Source organism: Peromyscus maniculatus, chromosome 3 (genome assembly GCF_049852395.1).
Source record: "Peromyscus maniculatus bairdii isolate BWxNUB_F1_BW_parent chromosome 3, HU_Pman_BW_mat_3.1, whole genome shotgun sequence".
Classification (NCBI taxonomy): Eukaryota; Metazoa; Chordata; class Mammalia; order Rodentia; family Cricetidae; genus Peromyscus; species Peromyscus maniculatus.
Window position 1 is genome coordinate 78,837,870 of NC_134854.1, and position 21,574 is coordinate 78,859,443.

Sequence of the window (21,574 nt, forward strand, 5' to 3'; positions counted from 1 at the left end):
GTGAATTGCAAGTAATTTCCAAAACTCTAGAAATGACAGAGACATTTGGCTGCCTGAACAGTCACCAAAGTTCTTTTGTAATGTTGGAACATCCATCTTCAATGTATAGGCCTAGAATATCTGGCAGACTTTTTAGTAAAAAAGGAAATTTGAAGGGCTGTCCCTCCTATATTGGCAAAGTTTGACAGTCTCTTTCCTCTGTGACCTGCAGAATGTCTGGCAGTTTCTTCTGTGAAGCAGGAACCTGAAGGACCATCGTACATTGTTTGGGCAAAGTTTAGCAGCCACTTTCCTATGGGTCCTGCATATCCAGTTTATACAGCATATTGTCAAGAAGTTCAGGCAAGAGTGGTTTCTTGCCCAAATGGCTAGCCTTGCCACATTGAAAGCAAACTCCATAATGAATTTTTTTGATGCCCATTATCCTCTTAGAAGTAATTGGTACTATATATATATTGCCATGGTCATGGTGTGTATTTACCGCAATAGAAACCCTAATTAATATAGACTCCTTTCTTTTCCAGTGTCCCTTGATTTTTTTTTTTTGTCTTGCCTCATGGTCATTTTTGAACACACAGGTTCTGGAATATTACACTTTACTTAAAAGGTTATTCCATGCATGGACAATAATTTCTCTGAGTATTTGTTTGCTGTGAGATGCCCTTCTGTACACTGTGAATGTGTGCTGCTCTCATTGATTGTAAATAAAGCAGTTTTGGCCAATGGTGAGGAAAAATAAGGTTAGGCAATATGATCAAACTAAAGACAGGGATAAAGAAAGGAGGAGTTGGGGTAGATGCCAGCCAGCCTCCATGAAAGCAAGACATGCAGAAAATGAGGTAACAAGCAGTGGACCACATGGCAAAGCATAGATAAGATATATGGGTTAATTTAAATATAAGAGGTAGCTAGTAATAAGTCTGAGCCATTGGCCAAGCATTTATAATTGACATAAGCCTCTGCGTGATTATTTGGAAATGGCTGTGGGATGAGGCAGTACAAAGATAAGTCTCCATTTACATATGGTGCCCAACATGGGGCACATGCATTTACATAAAGCTTGAGAAAGCTTTAAAAAAGGACAAGGGGTTCTAGAATAAATAAACACAAAAATAATCCAAGGACATCTTCATAGTTCTTGTCTCTCATATAGGCTGTGGTATAGAGAGACATCTCCCATTCGCTGTCTGCATGCTTGAGCTACCAGCATGTTTGAGCTGCCAGCATGAGCTGAGCCAACACACTGTGCAGCAGGTTTTGGGTTTTGCTTATATAGACAAAAAGAGTCAGTGATACATAGTAAAAAATAGATTAAGACAAAAGGCCTCTAAACTGGTTACAATTTGTTTAAAAACATGTATAGGTTTGAGAGTGAAGAAAAAGGGTAGATCAAATAATAATAAACTCCTTTAAAAGGAATAGAGTAATAAAAATAGCCACATAAGGATGTAAAACACACAGAGAGTCTGGATTCTATATTTTAATGTGTTGTCTTTATATTTTTGACTATTAATGAACAAATAACAACTACTAAGAGACCTTGGATTATGGAATCTGCTATATTAAACCAACCTATATATTTTAAAAACATCTTAACTCCAAAATTTAAGTCAAAAGATATGTTACTTTGGGAAAGTAGTTATGCTTTTTTGTTTGTTTGGTTTGGTTTGGTTTGGTTTTTGGTTTTTGAGACAGGGTTTCTCTGTGTGGCTTTGCGCCTTTCCTGGATCTCACTTTGTTTTTATTTACACAAAAAAAATGAGAGGCTGTGGACTCATTCTTAGTTAAGGCAAATCAGGTTTGATCAAGGAAGACCCCCTGAAATCCTAACTACAGACATGGAAAAACAAACCTAAAGTAACTACAAAACATGTAACGAATATTTTACCTGCTCAAACATAAAACAAAAAATATCTTTGACTGGCTTATGTACAATACACAGTTTATATTTGTATTAATACAAATATGTATATTATCTTTAAAAGTTTATGTATTTTAGATCAAGGGGAGCAAATACCAATAAAACTGGATGGCCCAGATGATCAAATATTTCAGAGTACCTCTGTTCCAATTTCCTCTGAGTTCTGTATCCAAAATGGCTTCAAGGATGCTGCTGAGATGATCTAGACTCACAGAATTTTCCAGTAAGGACTTGACCATAATCCTGAATTTTCTCAGGGTCCCCCAAAGATTACCAGTGTCCCCAATCAACAAGAAGTAGTCTAGAGAACTATGCCCACATTCCCAAAAATAAATTACAGATATTTGTCATTGTTTAGGGGGGATTGGTTACAAGTTGTTATTGGTAATGCTCAGAAAAGAAAGCTGAACAAAGGAGATTAGATTCAGGGATCTCATTGTAAAAAGAAAAGGGAGGATGTAGAAATAAGAGGATAAAAGGGTAGATTACTGAATCTACTTTAATCCAAAAAACAGCTATTAATCTTACATATTTTACATTGGTATGGATTTTGGTTTATTATTACAAACTTAAAGTTAATTTTTATACCGTATTTATATTTCTACTCTTGTTTAAGATATTATGTTTATGCAACTCATTTAAAATGTAATATATAATTAAGAAATAGAAATTAGTAGTTAGTCATCTATATAGTCAAAGTTACAGTCATATTAGATTTTCTAGATATAGAGATATATTGCTGATAGACAATTTTCAAATACTTCAAAGACCTACAGAATATGGAATTTAAAATGTTTTAAGACTTCAGACTTTTCTCGAAGGTGAGACATGTCTGCTCTGTGTGTGTGTGTATGTATATGTATGTATGTATATGTATATATACACAATTTTTATTGATTCTTTGGGAATTTCAAATCATAACCCTAATTCCACTCCACTTTCAATCCCCCCATATCCTCCTCTCATTCCTGCAGCACCCCAAAAGAAAATTTAGAGAGTTGCGCCGGCCTCCCGGTCTGAGAAGAGTGGGAGGAGGTGGCGGCCTCGGGAAGATGCTGCTCTTTGGCGTAAATTGCAATCGATTAGGGATTGTTTCTCAGACTCGAGTTAGAAGTGAGAGTTCAGATAAGTGAGGCCAACATTGCTGCTTTGAATACCTCAGAGGGGGAGAATGGATTTATCAGGAGTGAAAAAGAAGAGCTTGCTAGGAGTCAAAGAAAATAATAAAAAGTCCAGCACTAGGGCTCCTTCTCCTACCAAATGCAAGGACCGCTCCAAGGATCGCTCTAAGATAAAGGGGCCACTAAAGAGTCAAGTGAGAAGGACCATGGCAGGGATAAGACTCGGAAGAGATGGAGTGCTTCAGGTGGGAGCAGCAGCACCAGGTCTCGGTCCAGCTCAACCTCCAGCTCGGGCTCCAGCACCAGCACAGGCTCAAGCAGTGGTTCTAGCTCTTCTTCTGCGTCCAGCCACTCAGGAAGCTCCAGCACTTCCCGAAGCTCCAGCTCTAGCAGCTCCTCTGGCTCCCCAAGCCCTTCTCCGTGCAGGCTCCAAATCCAAACCACCTGAAAGAGATGAAAAGGAGAGGAAAAGGCGGAGCCCTACCTTCACCTAAACCCACCAAAGTGCATATTGGGAGGCTCACCAGGAACGTGACCAAGGATCATATCATGGAAATATTTTCTACTTTTGGGAAAATTAAAATGATTGACATGCCTGTAGAAAGGATACATCTGTCCAAAGGCTGCACATATGTGGAGTTTGAGAACCCAGATGAAGCGGAGAAGGCACTGAAGCACATGGATGGAGGACAAATTGATGGCCAAGAGATCACTGCAACTGCTGTGTCGGCACCCTGGACTCGGCCACCCCCACGGCGATTTAGCCCACCCAGGAGGATGCTTCCGCCACCACCCATGTGGCGCAGGTCACCCCCATGGATGAGAAGGAGGTCTCGCTCCCCAAGGCACAGGTCTCCTGTGCGTAGGAGGTCTCGATCTCCCGGCCGCCGCCGGCATAGGAGCCGCTCCAGCTCCAACTCCTCCCGATAAGCAGGGACCTTGATTCGTACCTCTGTAACTTATGTTTCCCCAACTCAGTTTTGTCCTTTCTCTAGCCAAATGAGGGTTTGTAGGAAAGGATCCCATACCAGGTGGACTTTGAAGACAGCAGTGGAGATATTTCCTCTGCGGGAGGATTCTGGCTGCAGAGGTACTGTTGATTCAGAACTGTGCCCATTGAGGTACCCTGTAGTTTTCTGGCTAGAAAGTTCACCCTTCCAGTTCTTGAGAATCTGCTGGGTAGCCGAGCCACCTGGGACAAGCAAGCCTTCAAATGGCAACACACCGTTTTCCACAGGTGACCCGGGACCAGTCAGGCAACCTGGCTGTGCCCTTGCCGAGTCCTCTTCGGAGTCCTCTTCAACTTGTAGGGTTAAACACCTTTCTCTTTTCCTGTCCCCGTGTCTCTGTTACTCTGAAATTGGTGAGCCAGTTAGGGCCACAGGGTCCTCATGGAACCTATCGCCACCCTCGTTATCACCTGCCATTCACGGTGACGTTGCGGGCTAACCTTGGCAATGTATACATTGCTTCTTTTTGCTTTTATTGTACAGTCAGAACAATAAAATTTGTTTTGAGTTTTATAACTTTGTAGCATTTTAGATGAGGTTGTGTTTGTACTTGTGTAGTGTGAAAGGACTGTTGAATAAACCTAGGATTAGAATGCAAAAAAATAAAATTAAATTAAAAACCAAAGAGAGCAAACAAACAAAAACAAGAACAAAACACCCCCGAGACCAAAACCCCTCTTTGCTTTTTCTTCTTTCCTGCCTCTCCAACACCTCTTCATTCATCCTGGTGGCACTGGGAGCAGTGTGTCACATAGTACACCCTTTTGTCCAGTCAGCTTTACTAGCAAATGTTCATGTCAATGAATTACTTGGTCTGGTTCAAGGCCTCTGGTTTCTGGCACACTATCATCACTGGATCCTTACCAAAATTCCTCTGAGATATCCAGCGGCCACCCCAAGTCATGGAGATCCTGTGGGTATCTTTCCACAGAACCAGTCCCTTCACAAGCTCCAGCAGGTCCTAGAAGGGGCAGATGTTAGGGTGGGCCAACCCAAGGCCTGGCTGTGGGCTTGGCTAGCAACTGAACTGGTCAGTGTGGGCCACTGGGGCTGCCTGAATCAGGCAAGGGGGCAGAGCCAGCTTCCCTATGCCCATGCCAGCAGGGTCAGCTCTCTCTTACCTATGGTGAGGGGTGGGACTATCTCTCAGGAGTACAAGGGCCCTCTCTCCAAGTGTGGGTCAGGGCCAGTTCTCTTGCTGCAATATTCAGAGAGGCAGCACCAGCAAAGTATAGGCCTGGTTCAGCATGCTCCCCTGATTTCATCAAACATGGTTCCTTTGGCTCTCTCAGGTGACACAGGCCATGGGACATCAACACAGATCCCAGCTGCAGCTGGACCATAGACCCAGATATGACCCTTGGCCACAACTTGGGCCCAGATGACATCCTGGCTCTGGATGGAAGCACTGGCCACTCAGATCACCATGGCTCTGGTGGCAGCATGGCCCCTGAACACCAGCAAGGCTATAGGTTGTAGCCCCAACCCTGGGCTTCCATGTGACCTTTGGTTACAACACAGGTTTGGGACTTCAACACAGACCCCAACCATGGTAGGACCACAGACCCAGACAAGGTCCTCTACAGCAGCCAGGTCTGGGTGTCACGATTATCTCAGGTGACAGTGCAGGCCCCTCAGAGCTGTAAGGGCCATGGCTGTAGCATAACCCTTGGACACTAACATGGATCCAGGTGGCTGACCTGACCCTGGGCATCTACATATCCCTAGTGGCAACAGGAGCCATAGACTATGGCTCTACTTCTTCCTGGGGATTGTTGGTGCATTGGCCCATGAAGGTGGAAGAAGAAGAATTGGGAAACAGGCCCTCCAGGAGATGACTTCGGTGAATCAGCTCAACTTTATTCCAGAGTATAGGGGATATATAGGATTGGGAAAGCTGGGGACAGACCCTAATTTGCAATAAGTAGTATGCTCCTATCACAAGGCTGGGTTAGTGGCAACAGGGTTCTTTCTATAGCAAAGCTCCTAGTACAAATCTTAGTTAGCAGCAGGGAAAAGGTGTCTAGCGGGAAATTATGCCAAGGGTCACCGTAGAGATAAATTAGGCATGCAAGTTTAGAGTTTAGAGACAGCTTTCAGATAAGGTGAGTCCTCTAGGCTCAGGCACATTCTCCAGATAAGGGCAGCAGAGAGCAAGAAGTCTCACTGAGGGGAGTGGGTGTGTGTCCTCATATTGTCAAGCTTTGGAGAAAGCTGTCAAGCCATGATACATTGCAACACCTGACCAGAAAGGCCTCCCAACAATGGACATCAGCCCAGACCCTGGCAGCTATAGGGCAATGGACCCCAGACAAGGCCCTCAGCAGCAATCCAGGCCCAGATGACACCATGGTCTCGGGTAGCAGCACAGGCTACCTAGATTTGTATGACTCAGATTGCAGCGTGTCCCCCAGACTCCAATAGGGCCACAGGTTGCATCTCAGACCCTGGGCCTCCTCGTGGACCCTAGTGGCAACATGGACCATGGATTTTAAAACAGACACTGGCTGTGGTCAGACCACAGACCCAGACATGGTCCTCTGCAGCAGCCTAGGTCTGGATGTCACCATGACCCCAAGTAGTAGTGAAGGCCACCCAGATCATCATGGCCTCAGCAGCAGCATGGTCCTCGGACACCAACAGGGCCCCAGATGGCAGACCAGACTCCAGGAATCAGCATGGCCCTCAATGGCAACAGGAGCCACAGACATCAACACAGACCCTGGCTGCAGTAGGGCAACAGACCCAGACATGGCCCCCAGCTGTAGCCCTGGCCCAGACATCACCATGGCACTGGACAGTAGTATGTGGCACTCAGATCTGTATGCCCCCACAGCAACTGTTATAAAGGAAAACACTTAACTGGGGCTGGCTTACAGTTTCAGAGGGTTAGTTCATTATCTCCATGGCAATGTGCAGGAAGACATGGGGCTAGAGAAGGCTTTTAAGCTTTGTGTGTGTGTGTGTGTGTGTGTGTGTGTGTGTGTGTGTGTGTGATATGAATGTGTATGTGGTGTTTGAATGTGGGATGTATGTATGTATAGTGTGTGTGTACTGTGTGTGTGTGTGTGTGTGTTTCAGGGGCATTGTACAGATTTTTCCCAAACATAGCAAGGGCCAGCATTTCCCAGTACTGTGTGCTGGCCCAGGACCTCATGCCTTTGAAGTGGCTTTTTTTTTTTTTTTGTTGTTGTTGTTATAAAGTCAAACAAAGAACATTTACTAAAACCAAAGAACAGAAACCAAAGTACAGCTAGGAACCCTGGGGACTGGAAAGTGACCAGGAGGCCAGGTTCCCATTCCTAGACGTTCAAGGTTGGTCTTGTTTTCTCTCTCTCTCTCTCTCTCTCTCTCCCTCTCTCTCCCTCTCTCTCCCTCTCTCTCCCTCTCTCTCCCTCTCTCTCCCTCTCTCTCCCTCTCTCTCCCCCCCTCTCTCCCCCTCTCCCTCTCTCTCTCTCTCCCTCTCCCTCTCTGACTTCTCTAGGCAGCCGCTTTATTCTCTGCCCTTGATACTGCCTCAGCCTTAGCTGTGCTCTGTCGTCAGTAGGTCTTAACATGACACTACCCCTCCGAGTGGCAGCTTCCTTTGTGATTTCATTCATATTTAAAAAGAGACTACAGTCTTTCTTAGGTAAGCAAAAGCAAATGGTTCCAGGACCCCTTATCAGATCACTGGAATCCAAATACTGAGGTAGTGTTTGCATGTAATCTACGTATATCCTCTGTATGCTTTAAATCGTCTCTAGGTTACTTATTATATTTTATACACTACAAACTGTATAAGCAATTGCTAAACCATGTTGGTTATGGAATAACCAATAACAAGGCAAAACACCTGTATATAATTCAGTAGAAACAAAATATTTTCTAAATAGTTTCAATCTGGAACTAATGCAAATATATGAAATACATAGGCATGGAGAACCTACTGTGTTTAGTTGATACATAGCATCATTATACAACAGTCACGCCAACCTGACATATGAGCCACTTCCTTTGTCCAATCTTTTGTTCAACCGTGCGAGCTTTCTCAATACAAACGTTAAGTCCAGGGCTGTTTCTCTGAGCAGGGTTACAGGGGAGGCCATTTATTACCACTACTACTGCTATCAACATGTTCAACACCGATTCAGTGCTTGCTGTAATCTCAAAGATTACACCTAGCATTTTGCATTCAACAGCCCATTAGCTTCATACTTCAAAAGTACTCTCTTTTGCAGATGATGAAAATGAGTGTGCAAAAGCTCAGCGACTTATCCAAAGCTCATTGTAAATGCCAAGACTCACAAGCAATCAGCGTATGGCCAGTTAATCTATGGAGAAGTCCTGTGTTCCTGTGGGCAGGGGCAGGCTGCATAGTGCAGAGGAGAGAAGAAGAGTTCTTTAAGTGAGACACCTGTTCGATGGCTTAAACAGAGACTTGGAAATTCAAGGGTACTGTGATTTTGCCATCCTTAACTCGCTGCCTCTAGGATTGCTTCAAGCACCTGGGCTTCCAGCTGCAGCTGGGTGGGGGGGGGGGGGGAGAATGATGCAGGACAAATGGGATTGTCTTCTAGCCGATGATCCCGAATTATGGAGTCACTTGCATTCTTTCCTCATTGGCCAAGAGGAAAGAAGTTTTCAGTGGGATGGTCAAATATCCAGGAAAACCTTTGTGATTGCCAAAAGGGCGGACGGACACTGGGGCTTGTTGTATACAGTCGACCCCTTAAGAAACACATAGTTCAAAATCCCAAGGGCCTTCCTGATGGTAGTACTCCATTCTAAGGTGTGTGTGTGTGTGTGTGTGTGTGTGTGTGTGTGTGGTGTGTGAGTGTGATATGAATGTGTGTGTGGTGTTTGAATGTGGGGTGTATGTATATATGGTGTGTGTGTAGTGTGTGTGTGTGTGTGTGTGTGTGTGTGTGTGTTTCAGGGCCATTGTACAGATTTTTCCCAAACATAGCAAGGGTCAGCATTTCCCAGTACTGTATGTTGGCCCAGGACCCCATGCCTTTGAAGCGGCTTTTCTTTTTCCTCTCTAAATTTAAGCTCACATGCCTGTAAGAATGAGCTCTCCAAGTTAAATAGTAGTGTCCCCTCCCTTCTTCTCCCCACTTCTCCTGCCTTCCCCCCCTCCCCTGCTCTCCCTCTCTTCTCTTTCTCTCTGTTCTGCAGATGCTCTACCCCAAGGCCAGTGCACTTGGGCAAGTGCTCCATCACTGACTACACTACAGGCTTGCACTGTGTTTCTTTTCTTTATTTTTCTTTTCCCTTCTCTTCTTTTCTTTTTTAAGATGTATTTTACCTTTAATTTTGAACTAGGCAATATCTAAAGAAACAAAACTATAAGTAATTAAAATGACTGCAATATATTATATTTGAGAAATAGCTTATCTACATAGCCAAAAATGGAAAAAACTTAAAGATTAATAATAAGAGGAAACAATGTCTAAAGAAATAAGGTGGACAAAGAGCTGACTTCTGCCAGTATGCTGAGAGTTTTTATTGCACCACATGTCTAATGTATTGGAAGGGTAAGTTTCTACTTACTGGTCCTGGAACAAGGACACCTTCACTAAGAGGAACCTGCCTGACTCCATTTTGAAGACAGGAGCCATTATACTGTATTGTTTAAAAAAAAAAAAAAAAAAGTTTCTATTGACTTAAGAGTTGAGTTGCTCTCTGTATTCTGGAACCTGACCTTCCCCAACCCATGAGTTTTTGTGAATGCCCTTACGCTTTCTAACCCTCCCATACACATGGTGACCACATGATTTTCTTTATATATTTTTTGTATTTCCTTATTGCCCCACTGTCTCTCTTCTGGAAAACTACTCATGTTTTTACTTCTTAAATAAGGCCTAAAAAATGGATTTGGGGCTGCTCTCTTGAACCTTACTTGGAAGGCAGTCTCTGGCCAGCTCTTGAGTTCACCCCAATAAAAAAAAAATCAAGCTTGCTTCAAATTTGGCTCAAATCATGGTAGTGGCCTTCTTCTCATCGTTTGGGATTCCATGAAGCAAGGATACCCTCCATCATCTCACTGGGATAAGAGGCAATATGCTGTGCCCTTCCTGGAACCAGCTCCTGCAGCTCCAGGATCTTCAGCAGCTTTTTCTGAGCTCACTCTCTCAGTCCAGGGGTATGGGAAGGCAGATTTAAGGTACTCAACATACACACATTATGGCTTCTTTCCCTCTGTCTAATCTGTTAAACTTGCTGTCATGATTCATCTTCTGTAATTAGCTTCTCTAAGGATAAAATCTTTTCAATGGAATGCTTCCCAGAATTTATCAATTAAAAATACCTTCCCATTTTTTTTTTCTTTAAATACCAGTGCCTCTGCAGAGAAAGAGGAAGAAGAAGAAAAAAAAATCCAAGCACGATAAAAGGATACAGGCTTCTGACTGCTTTTCTCTGTCTCTGCCCCTTTTTGTAGAGTAACCCTGCTTAACAGTTTCTTATGAAGTCTTTCTAGAGAACAAAGACTCCGTTGTTGGGGGTTGGACATCCCACCGGCATTTGCATGTTTTAGCTCTGCCATCAAGGATGGGGGAGGGTGTGCCCACAGGGACCCATCTGCCTTGGAGTGGGACAAAGGTGCTCTTGGCTTCCACACCCTGCTTCCTTCTCCTCTCTCCCTTATCTTTTGGTGATCCCTGAATCCCTTCCTCAATAGAAAGGCCTAATGTGCACAGCCTTTGACAAGTGCCCTGCCCTGCCCTGCTCTGCCCTGCCTGCTGCTCTCATATTCCAGGAGGAGCCCAACTCTGGCTTTGTCCCAGAGGTTTGTGCATCTCAGTGAGTTGTCGGCATTTTCCCAGGGGTAGCAATTGTTGAGGTCCTTGCCTCCTGCTGCCCTTACTCCCTGACAACACAAGTCTGCATTATCAGCCTCTGTGAGCGCTTATCACATAGTAGGAACACAGTAAATAGAATAAAAATTAAGGCACCAACAAGGGCTCCCCAAATGTCAACTGGAATCTCACTGAGCTGTGATTGAATGAGGGAGGTGACCCTGGCTGGGACCTTCTCAAGAAGCACTGACTTTCCTACTCTGGCTCTCCAAAGGGGCCTGCTTATCAGAGGCCTAGTGTGTGGTCTGGAATCATCATATGCACTGAAATGTTGAGACATGGTATTTTAATGATGCCTTAGGTAGGAGGCAGCGCTGTCACATGCAAAGGGGTGGGGAAAGAGGGTTCTTCCTTTCCCAGTTTTGAAAGTTATACGATATTTTGGAGAAAGATGCAAATATCAAGTTCCCTCTCAGACACAGACACAGGCAGAGACACATACGCACTGGGAGACGCTGGGCCTTTGCTAAATATAACCCTTTGTAGCGACAGTGTCTCGGTAATTTTCAAGTGAAGAGATAAGGAGAGGAGCCAAGTCTCTCGTAATGAATGCAAGCCTATAGCTTTTAAACAGGGCTAACATATGGGCCACTGATGTGAATGTGAATGCAAATTAGATAGTTCTGATTGCTTGAAATAAAGTCAGCAGAATCAGCCTCACACAGCAAATGGTGAGGCTTTAACTACGTCGGTGCCAGGCTGGAGACAAGAGCTCTCAACACATACTCGGAATAAAAAGGGCTTCAGGCTGGCATTTTGGACGGAGGCCTTTCTACATGGGGCATGCTCTTCTCATTATTGTCAATATGGTTCTTTCTTTCTTTTTTTCTTTTTCTTTTTTTTTGAAGTCTTTACTTGTATTGCTCAGAAATAGATTAAAGAGCTACTTTGACCTCTAACCTTTCTGATTGACCATAGATTGTAGACAGTCTTGGTGTGGTCAGGAGTCTAAGAAGTCATTTTTATCAGATCTGCTTTATCTTTTGGTAACATCTTATATTCACTATAGCAGGCCCTGTCCTGTGTTCGGGCAGGGAAGGGGAGGAAGAAGGCCAAAACCAGTACTTTGTTCAAAGACACCACAGACACATAAAACTAAAGCAAAAATCTCAGGAAAGTGTCACATGATGCTACGAAAGAGGCAGTCCTTGAAGACCATGGGAACTCATAGGAACTTATAGGTGGGGCTTTACTTTTCCTCTTTCTCTGCCTCTCTGCCTCTCTGTCTCTCTGTTTCTTTGTGTGTGTGTGTGTGTGTGTGTGTGTGTGTGTGTGTGTGTGTGTGTGTGTGCACGTGCACACGCGGATGTGCTTGTGGTCCATGGAAAGCTTCACCGAGGAACAGCCCCTGAGCTAAGAACAGGCAAGAGAAGCAAGCAGCGGAGGGTCAGGATCCATCCTGTCCCAGGCTCAGCTGGGAGAGCACAGGCAAAGGGCAGTGAGAAGTGTTTCTTTCTGTCGGAGTGGGGGAGTGGGCAGGTAAGCTGCAGTCTGAGGTGGCCCTGAGGGCTGCACAACCAGATTGGTCCCCAGTCTTTCATGAGAGGCCTTTGCTCCCACCCGAGTGGCCAACACAGCATGCTCTGCCCGAGCTCAGGCAGGAGAAACATGTAGGCCAGAGATGATCCCACGGCCCCTGCACCCTGGTGTTTATTCCCAGACCTGAAGTATGCCTCTATAACTCCTCACTTGTAGGGAGTTCACTGTCAAAGCAGCCCAAACCTGACACCTTCCATTGAGTGCAAGGTCCTCCCTGGCCCTCCTCTATCCTCCAGCACAGTGTTTCTCAGTCTAAGTTTCTGTGTGGGCCAGAGGAGGGCTCTCAACAAGGGCATGGGAGTTCCCTCAGCAGACATCTGGCGATGTCTGGAGACAGTTTTGATTGTCACAGTCAGTGAGATAAGAGGTGCTGCTGACATCTAGTGTGCCAAGGTCAAGGACACAGTTAACGTCTGTAGTGAGAAGAATAGCCAATCAAAAGTGTCAATAGTAGCAAGGCTGAGACACTTAAAAGACACTTTGCAACCCCCAAAAGCTACAAAGAGATGGGAAACACTGCCTATTGCTGGGCGGGGGAAGCCACATGACACCTCAACTTAGGTTATGTTCCCCTTCACCTGTCCTTGGGGCCATGGCCTCCCCGAGCAGAGCAGGGAGATAGCAGTAAAACAAGACACAGTTCGAACACAAAAGAGAGATGCAGGTGTGCTCTGGCAAGAGGAAATCAACTGAGCATCAGTTAGAAGTCTGTTCCTCCTTGCCGTTGTCCCCTGTGTCCTAGGGACCATGAGACAGACGACAGCCCAACCAACTCCCAGAGCCTTTCATCCGTGTTTGCTCAATGCTTTCCGAGGCTCGGAGTGGACCTGTATCAGATGTTGGCAACACTGGGGAATTTACAGTTTATCAGAGCCGAGGGGTGAATCATAGGTTTCCAGTTTCCAGTTTTAATTAGTGGAGGCTTTTAGCTTAGTTCATTAGTAGATACGGTATGCATCAAAGGACGATATGCTCCGAACAATGTGCTACCAGCCATACTGATCCCACCTTCCCCGTCCACATGTAGCCTCTGATGCTGATGGAGAATCACATGAGGGAGGAAGAGCAATCGTGCAGCACACAGCCTTTGCTTCCCCCCTGTTCACAGGCATGTCTTGTGCTGTGCTTCACTTCCCTTGCCTCGGCTAAACACCATCCTACTGAGTTCAGTAGAAACGTCCCTTAAACCCTCCATTTGTCCTTGCTGCCCCAGAACATGACTATAGTCTCTAAAAGAGAACGTCAGCCTCCCAACCGTGGCTAAGAGATAGGATAAAGGAAATCAGCCGACATGACATTAGCTAGCTCCAGGCTGCCTACCTCTTTCTTCCTGCCCCATTCAAACTGGCTTTGCAGGTGCTCTGTGGTTAGGACAGGGTCTGCTCCAACTGCTGAAACAACCGTGCTCTGGACTGCCTGTGTTCCCTGCTGTGGGAAGTTATCCAGCAAGACTTCAGCTTCCTAGCTGCTCAAGGTTGCTGGCAAGCTGTTCTCATCCCCTAAACAAATTGTTATTCCTACTGTCACCAGATCCTGCGTACTGAACACAGGACATTGCTCACCAGATCCACAGCTGCATTTTTATTCATGGGGACTCGGGGTTTATTTCAATCAGGTACAGTAAGGTGCCCAGACTCAAGTGACTGTCGTGAAGTTAAGACATTTATACTCACAGTTCTCCAGAAGGGAGGTGTGAGCTAGGTATCTGTGGGTGATGTCTTGGGGATGTACACAGAAGGCTCCTCCTAATGCTGGTTAGACCTGCACAATGTGGGACTGGCCTGCCCACAGTCTGTCCGCTGGTCTGTGGAAGTTTTCCAGAAGTTCCACCACCTGGGACACCATCTACTCAGAGGACAGGCCAGGAAGGAGACATCTTAGCTGGGCATTGGATTTGCCTTGGGTATTGTATCTGAACTGTGAAGATGTCTTGGGGCAGGATGACATGGGGAGGAAGGGCTGGGAGAGAAAAGAGAGTTTGCTCCTGAGACCTGATCTGCTTTCACTGATGGGGAAGGGGGGAAACTTCAGAATCTATAGCTAAGGACCTCACAGCCCACTGAGACAACATGTGTTTCCCAAAGGACATCTTGTTCAAGACAATAAATAAAGTGCACCCAATTAGAGCCAGACAATGTATTCCCAAAGACACCCCATCAAAGATGCCCATGATAGTAATTAGGCTGGGCTTACTTAGGGCTGAAATTCTGTATAGCCTTATATTCCTAGAGTGCCTACCTCCCAGACCTGGATAATGCCCCTCATCAATCTCCAACTTTGTTTACTGAGAAAAATTCTTTAACTCTTTACCTTTGTTATAAATTACACTTGGGACAATGTTAGAAGTGGGGTGTGATTTCTGAGAACACTCTTGAAATGTAACAACGCAGCGTAAGAGATACCAACATTCTATTGTTAAGAAAGCTACTCACTGCTTTTCCTTAGAGCTGTCTGTGATTGTTCTGTAAGGTGTGACTTACTCTCTCAGACCTCCGTTCTTTCTATTTTCAACAAACACATTATTTCTTCAGGTTTGACTGGCTCTGAAACCCATTTCTTTGTCAAAACCCAGGAACCCTGGTTTTGCCCAGCTGAAAATCTCTGGACAGAACTCCATGGGCAGTTGTTGGTGTGGTTTTGGAACTGTAGCCTCATTGTCAGAAACTCTCTATGGCCAAGAACAAAGCTATGCCCCCATCTTCTGGAATCCCCCCATGCTTCTAATTCCTAACCAGTTTCCTACTCCAGTGGCCAGGAAGGACCTCTCCATAGAAATACCAGGCAGCTATGGAGGAGTAAAGCAAGATCAGGTCTCAAGGCCAAGGCAGGTGCAGGATGATGATGTTCTGAAGATGGTTTCCAGGTCTGCCTCATCTCAGCAAGTCCAGGAAAGAACAAAGTGGTCTTATCATGTTCACAATTAGTATTGCTCTTAAGATCAGCACTGTTAGTGTATTGTGATTGTCTGATTTTCCATACTAACCCTTTGTTATTTGGAATCAGTTATCATTAACATGGTTGAGTCTGAGAGAAACTGTTGCTCTTGTCCCATTGATCAGTGTCCTGGAGCCTTGTTCTGTCATGTGGTTTAGTCATGTGACTTCACTTATGTTTCTTCCTTCCTTCCTTCCTTCCTTCCTTCCTTCCTTCCTTCCTTCCTTCCTTCCTTCCTTCCTTCCTTCCTTCCTTCCTCTCCTCCTCCTCCTCCTCCTCCTCCTCCTCCTCCTTCTTCTTCTTCTTCTTCTTCTTCTTCTCTCTCTCTCTCTCTCTCTCTCTCTCTCTCTCTCTCTCTCTCTCTCTCTCTCTCTCTCCTTGCTGTGTCCCATATTTGCAGGCAAGGTGAAGCCCAGTCAGTGGGAATGACCACTGGTGGGCTTTCTTTCAAGACCTCTGTTGAAGCTCATCTCATTCCACTCCTGTGTTAGAGGACTAGAGGACCAATTGTCCCTGATTGTCCTTCTGTACCCATTGTTTCATCTTCATCTTTTTCTTGTGGTCACAGGATCCTTTGGCAGAGGGCAATGTCTTTCTGTTTAGAATATGAATTAGGAAATGGTCACCATTGTTTTGCCCCATGCAGGTAACAAGCCCTCGGAAGCAGTGGCACTGGCCATACCAATGGATGGGTTACTGGAGTAATGACATCACTCTTGTTTGTTCTTGATTTTTAGTTTAGGATTTGGTGCTGGGCTGTTGAAAGTACCTGCCACAAGTCTGGTTTCTGAAATAGTGAATAATGTCTTTAGGATATCACAGACACATAAGAAGGTGCCTAAGTTGATGCTAACCCAGAAGACACTTGGTATATCAGAGACAGGTGGTCTATTAGAGCACTGAGCAAGGATGGAGAAGGCTGTGTTTATAATCCAGATGTTTCTACTTACTGGCTGCCTGATTTTAAACTCCCTTTTCCTTTCATTCATACCAACATGAACGCTGAATGTTCAAGTGAGGTTATTCATATAAAAATGTTTGAAATTTACATACCGGGCTCCTTATACAGTCTGTCATATAGTTATCTAAAACCAAGGCAACAGATGTGCAGCTCTGAACTTGCTTTCTTGGCTTCTAAGGTCATATAGAAAACTAGAGATTATATTTAATTCTTTAATATGGGCAGATGACGTGGAAAAAATGTTCTTGTGGTAAGGACAGGACCCTCCCAGGACAGGTGAAAAGTGATGAAAAATGATAAAGGGAAGCAGATGGCAATGGGCTGTGGTATGCACACAACCTTCCCTTATGATTCAGATATGGATGACTTGCATCCAAAATCTAGGACCAAACATTTAAGTATATAACAGCAACAGCAAAAAGGCATTTGAAGACTATATTAAGATGACTTCAGGTTAATTTTTGACTAGTTTTGGAACAGTCACAGAGATCTCTGAGACCCATTGCTACAGAAACAAACTCAGAAACAAACAGGTCAGTAGGATGAAGAGGAGATTGTGGCACTTTATAGCTCTGGCTTTCCACCTATAAAAACAAAACAACAACTACAACAAAACCTCTGAATAACAGAGAGATAAACTGGCTCAATAATTTTATGATCTATATGAAAAATATGATTTTCAGGGTGGAGATTAAAATCTCCAAGGTCACATTCTAAATCCACACTGTGCAATCTGGTAGATGCTCACCATGATGGCTATTGAGACCTGGGAATGTGATCAGAGTAATTGAAAAATGAATCTTAAATTGTATTTTATCTAAGCTAATTCAAATTTTAAAAATGGATATTTGATTCATTTGCTGGAAAACCATGAGTGCATTTAGTGCAGTTTGGATGTGTTAACCTACTTTTTAAGCTGTAAATCTAAATACAGATCAATTATTTCTGAGGAAAATTTAGCATCTGAATTTAGGTTGTTGTAAGGATAAAATGAAGTCAGATTTCTAGAACTTGGCAAGAATTTTAGTGTGAGTATTTCAACAATAATTTTATATCGATCACTTGATAAAATAATATTTTGGATGCATCAATCAAAAGAAAACCTATTAAGTTCAATTCACCCATTTCTTTGTTCTATGTTCTAATGTGACTACTGAAAATTTCAGTACTTAAGTGTCTCAAACTGTAATCTCTTGGACAGCATTAATCCAGAGAGTAAAACAACGAGACTGCAAACATAGTTTTTTGACTTTTGGTCTCTTGATTTCTAACTGCATTGTTTATTTAGAATAGTGTTGACTCTTTGCCATTATCACCGGAGAAACTTACATAAGGGCATTCACCACAAAGAGGGTCACTACGGAACAAGAGCAAAGGAGCATGGCCCGATAGGCTTAGGCCCTTCGTTGGCTGCCTTGCTCTTTCTCCTGGGCCCATCCACAAGTCAGATCTCAGTCGTGCTTAGTGTGCCCTACTCACCGTGACTCTTCATTTCATTCTCTGTATTGTTGTTTACCAACTCGCCACTTCTCTTCCACTCAAGTGTGGTCATGACTTTTGCTTTGGCCAATGAGACCTGGACAACAGTGATGTCTACCTCTCATGAGTGGAGGCCATAGAATTGTGTGAGCTGTGAGACTCACTTTGTTTGTTTCTGCCAAGAGCCCAGATTATTCAGTTATTCCAGGTGAAGCTGTTACATCAGTCTGGGGGGATCTTGAGTGATGATGATGAAGGCATACTGGAAGCCCACAGGAATGAGAACCACCCTCTGAGTGGCAGCCCCTGAGCTGCAAGGGTCACAGCCTAAATCTCAGTGTTCATGAACTTTGGAGGTGTCAGGATGTAGAAAGAAGAAAGAAGGAATCATATATGTCAGGTTGTTCCTATTTTTCCTTTCATAAAGGCTTTTGAGAACTTAAAACAATCCATCTAAGTGGTTTCTACAAGGCTCAGAGTAAAGAATTTTCAGTGGAAAAGAGTCTTCTTCTAGGTGACCATTGTTGGGTCAAGTTTCCCTTTCAGGAATGAAGAGACTGCTTCTGTTTGCCCTTGTGTACCTAGAGTAAAACTGTTGTCAGCTGAGGGGAGAGAGACAAGGCCTAGTTCTCTTGATTATGGAGATTGTATATGGCCCTGCTTCATGCTCTTCTACAAGTCTCTGATGGTTGTATTGGACCCAGACATAGCAATAGATGTGTTTACAGGTCATTTATATTTGATTATTGTTCCTAAAAGTCTGTTGGCAGGGGCTGGAGAGACCTCCCAGTGGGTAAGAACACTTGTTAACCTTGCAAGAGGATCAGATTCCCAGAACCCATCCAGACAGCTAACAACTGCCTGCAACTCCAGTTACAGAGAATCTGATGCCCTCTTCTGGCCTCTTTGGACATTGTACACATGTAGCACACAGACACATATGCAGGCAAAACTACCCATACATATAAAATAAAAATATATAAATCTTAAAAAATAAAACCTACCCCATTGGTATTATAGTGTACAAACTACTCTGTGTTTTGTTGAAATCATTCTCAATGATACTTTGTTCATCCTAAAATTAAAAGAAACCTACATCAGACTGGAGAAATGGCTCAGCAGTTAAGAACACTGACTGCTCTGCCAGAGGACTCAGGTTCAATTCCTAGCAACCATGCGGCAGCTCACAACTGTTTCTAACTCCAAGATCCATCACACAGACATACATGCAGGTAAAATATCAAAGCAAATGAAATAAAAGTAAGTAAGTTATTTTTTAAAAGAAAAAAACTGCATCACTCTTCCTTTAGTTGTACAAAGTTATTCCATATATACAACCTAAAATTTATTTAATAAATCTCATTGTGTGGTGTTTTTAGACCTTTATTATAAAAATATTACACCAAACACATTTCTGTCTCCCCTAACTCTACATTGTGATGCTTGAGTGTTTATGCATTTATGTTAATGTGCCTATGTGAGAAATTAAAGGAAGGCAGTTCAACTAAAAATATCTTTACATATTTTAATAAATACCGTATCTCAAAAGGCAAATGAAAGTGTCAACTTCTGTCTGTCTTAGGGTTTATAATTTTGATTTCAGATTTTGCTACTCTGGCTGATGAACAGTGGTATCCCAGTTGATAGAATTTATTTTGTATCATCAACACATTTGTGTTTCACAGAACACTGTGATCAGAAATCAGAGAGGACAAGAGTGACATGGCTTCCTCCTTGGGGACTTTACCTAAAAGTTTGGAGCCCAAATTCTCTGGAGAATAATTTCAGACTCCTAAAAAACATATTTACCCTTGACTTCTTTCTGTATGTCCAACACTTAACTTGGGTACATGTATGTGGGAGCTATTCTTCCAATGATTGTTGAATGAATACAAACTGTTACAAGAGTGTAAGAAAAACCTGAGGAATGTATATGATAGTTTCAAAGGAATTGGAAACACAGTGTGAAAGTCTAAAGAATTAAAAGATAACTTGTCAGAGTTCCAGGTTGCATCAGCTTAATGGGTGGTAGAGCACAATAGCAGCGGACTCCATCTTTGGAAGGGTCCGAAGCTTAGTTTAAGGCTTAGTTATTGCTATTTAAACATTACTAATAATTCTCTTACCAAGGTGTGTCTTCATTTTGCACTGGACCCTGTGAATTATTTAGCTGATGTCGGTAGAGATGATGAGAGACAAGTTGACGCGTTAGCACTAAGGGAGAATTAGCAGATTCTGAAGGGAGAAATCTGGAATCAAGAAGGAGTCGTATTTTGTGGCTCTGAGGCAGGAAGGAGAAAACCTGCAGTGATCTGGGTGGAGTGTGGAGGAGGGACCACATGCAAGCTCCCATGGTGCAGTGAATCCTCTAGCCCCCCTATATTAATTTTATTTATTGAGGGAGATGTTATGTGCCCACAAAGTGAGAAAACAGAGCCTCTAAAACTATCTGGTTTAAGTCTCAGATCAGAGGTGGGTGAGAGATAGAAAAAAAACTGCAAACCCCCAATCATTCTTTAACATGTCTGGGTCTGTTACTCTCCCTTTAGGCCGCCCTCCCTCCCTCCCTCCCTCCCTCCCTCCCTCCCTCCCTCCCTCCCTTCCTTCCTTTCTTCCTCTTTCTTCCTCCTTTCCCCTTTTCTTCCTTCCTTCCTCCCTCCTTCCCTCCCTCCCCTTTCTCTCTTTATTGCCTTTTTTCTGTTTTGTTTTTAAATTTTGTTTGAGACAGAGTTTCATAGTGTAACCAGGCTGGCCTGGAATGCACCATGAAACACAATCTGACCTTGAACTTGTGGTGATCTTCCTGTTTCAGCTTCCTGAGTGCTGTGCTTACAGAAATGAGCCACCACACTGGCCATACCTTATCTTTTATGCTCCATTAAAGATGCTTCTTCTTGTGTAGTTGTGTTATTCCCTGTCTCCATATCTCTGAGTGCGCTCTGTAGTTACTCTCTACAGTTTGAGCAGTTGTGAGTCTCTGTATTAACCATTGTCTACTTTACAGAGAAGGCAGTTTGAGACCATGTTCATTTATCAAAAAACAGTAGGGGTTGTCTCCTAGAGCCTATGGACTCCCCAGCCATAGGTTCTTACCCAAGTTTACAGAATGAGACAAAAATTATCTCCTGTGGAGAAAGGCTCAAATCCGATAGTGACTGGTTACCCCCACAATAGCCATCCCACTACTGCACTGGTGGGCATATCTTGCTAGGCATGCCTATTATGGGGGTAACCAATAATTCTTCCTCTCAGCGGTTTGCACCTCCCGACACTATGAAAGCTAGTCAACAGGGAAGAAACTTATACTCAGATTCAGCTTAATTTCTCTATGTCCTTCAAACCAAATATGTGATATCTTCAACAATAGGGTCTTACAGTCCCATTTGGATGGGTAACCAGGAGCATTGACAACAGCTTCTTCTGTTTTAGGTGCCTCTTGGGGGGTCTCTCTGACAAATGGCTCATAAAGAAGTATGCCTCACCAGCTACTTTTGTTTATTAATCTTTGGCTTCTGAGAGGGGCATTATGCAAAGGACCAGTGCAGGTTTAATCAGAGAGTTATAGAATCAGATTACATGACAATGGCTGAATCTGCTCCATGGGTTAAGAATTCTCTGCAGCTGAATCTTCAGTTGACTCAACTGTAATCATTGTATTTCTACAGACATTACTCACCACATATGTGCTACTGTAATCAAGTAGTTACCTCACTGAAATCCAAAATTCAAAGTCTCTTCTGAGATTCATACAATCTCTTAATTGTAAT

The 21,574-nt window shown here is 43.7% G+C and overlaps 1 pseudogene; it reads left to right on the top strand.

Moving 5' to 3' along the window:
- Positions 1–2,906: 2,906 nt before the first annotated feature.
- Positions 2,907–4,652, top strand: LOC102926030 (RNA-binding protein with serine-rich domain 1 pseudogene; annotated as a pseudogene).
- The last annotated feature ends 16,922 nt before the right edge of the window (positions 4,653–21,574 follow it).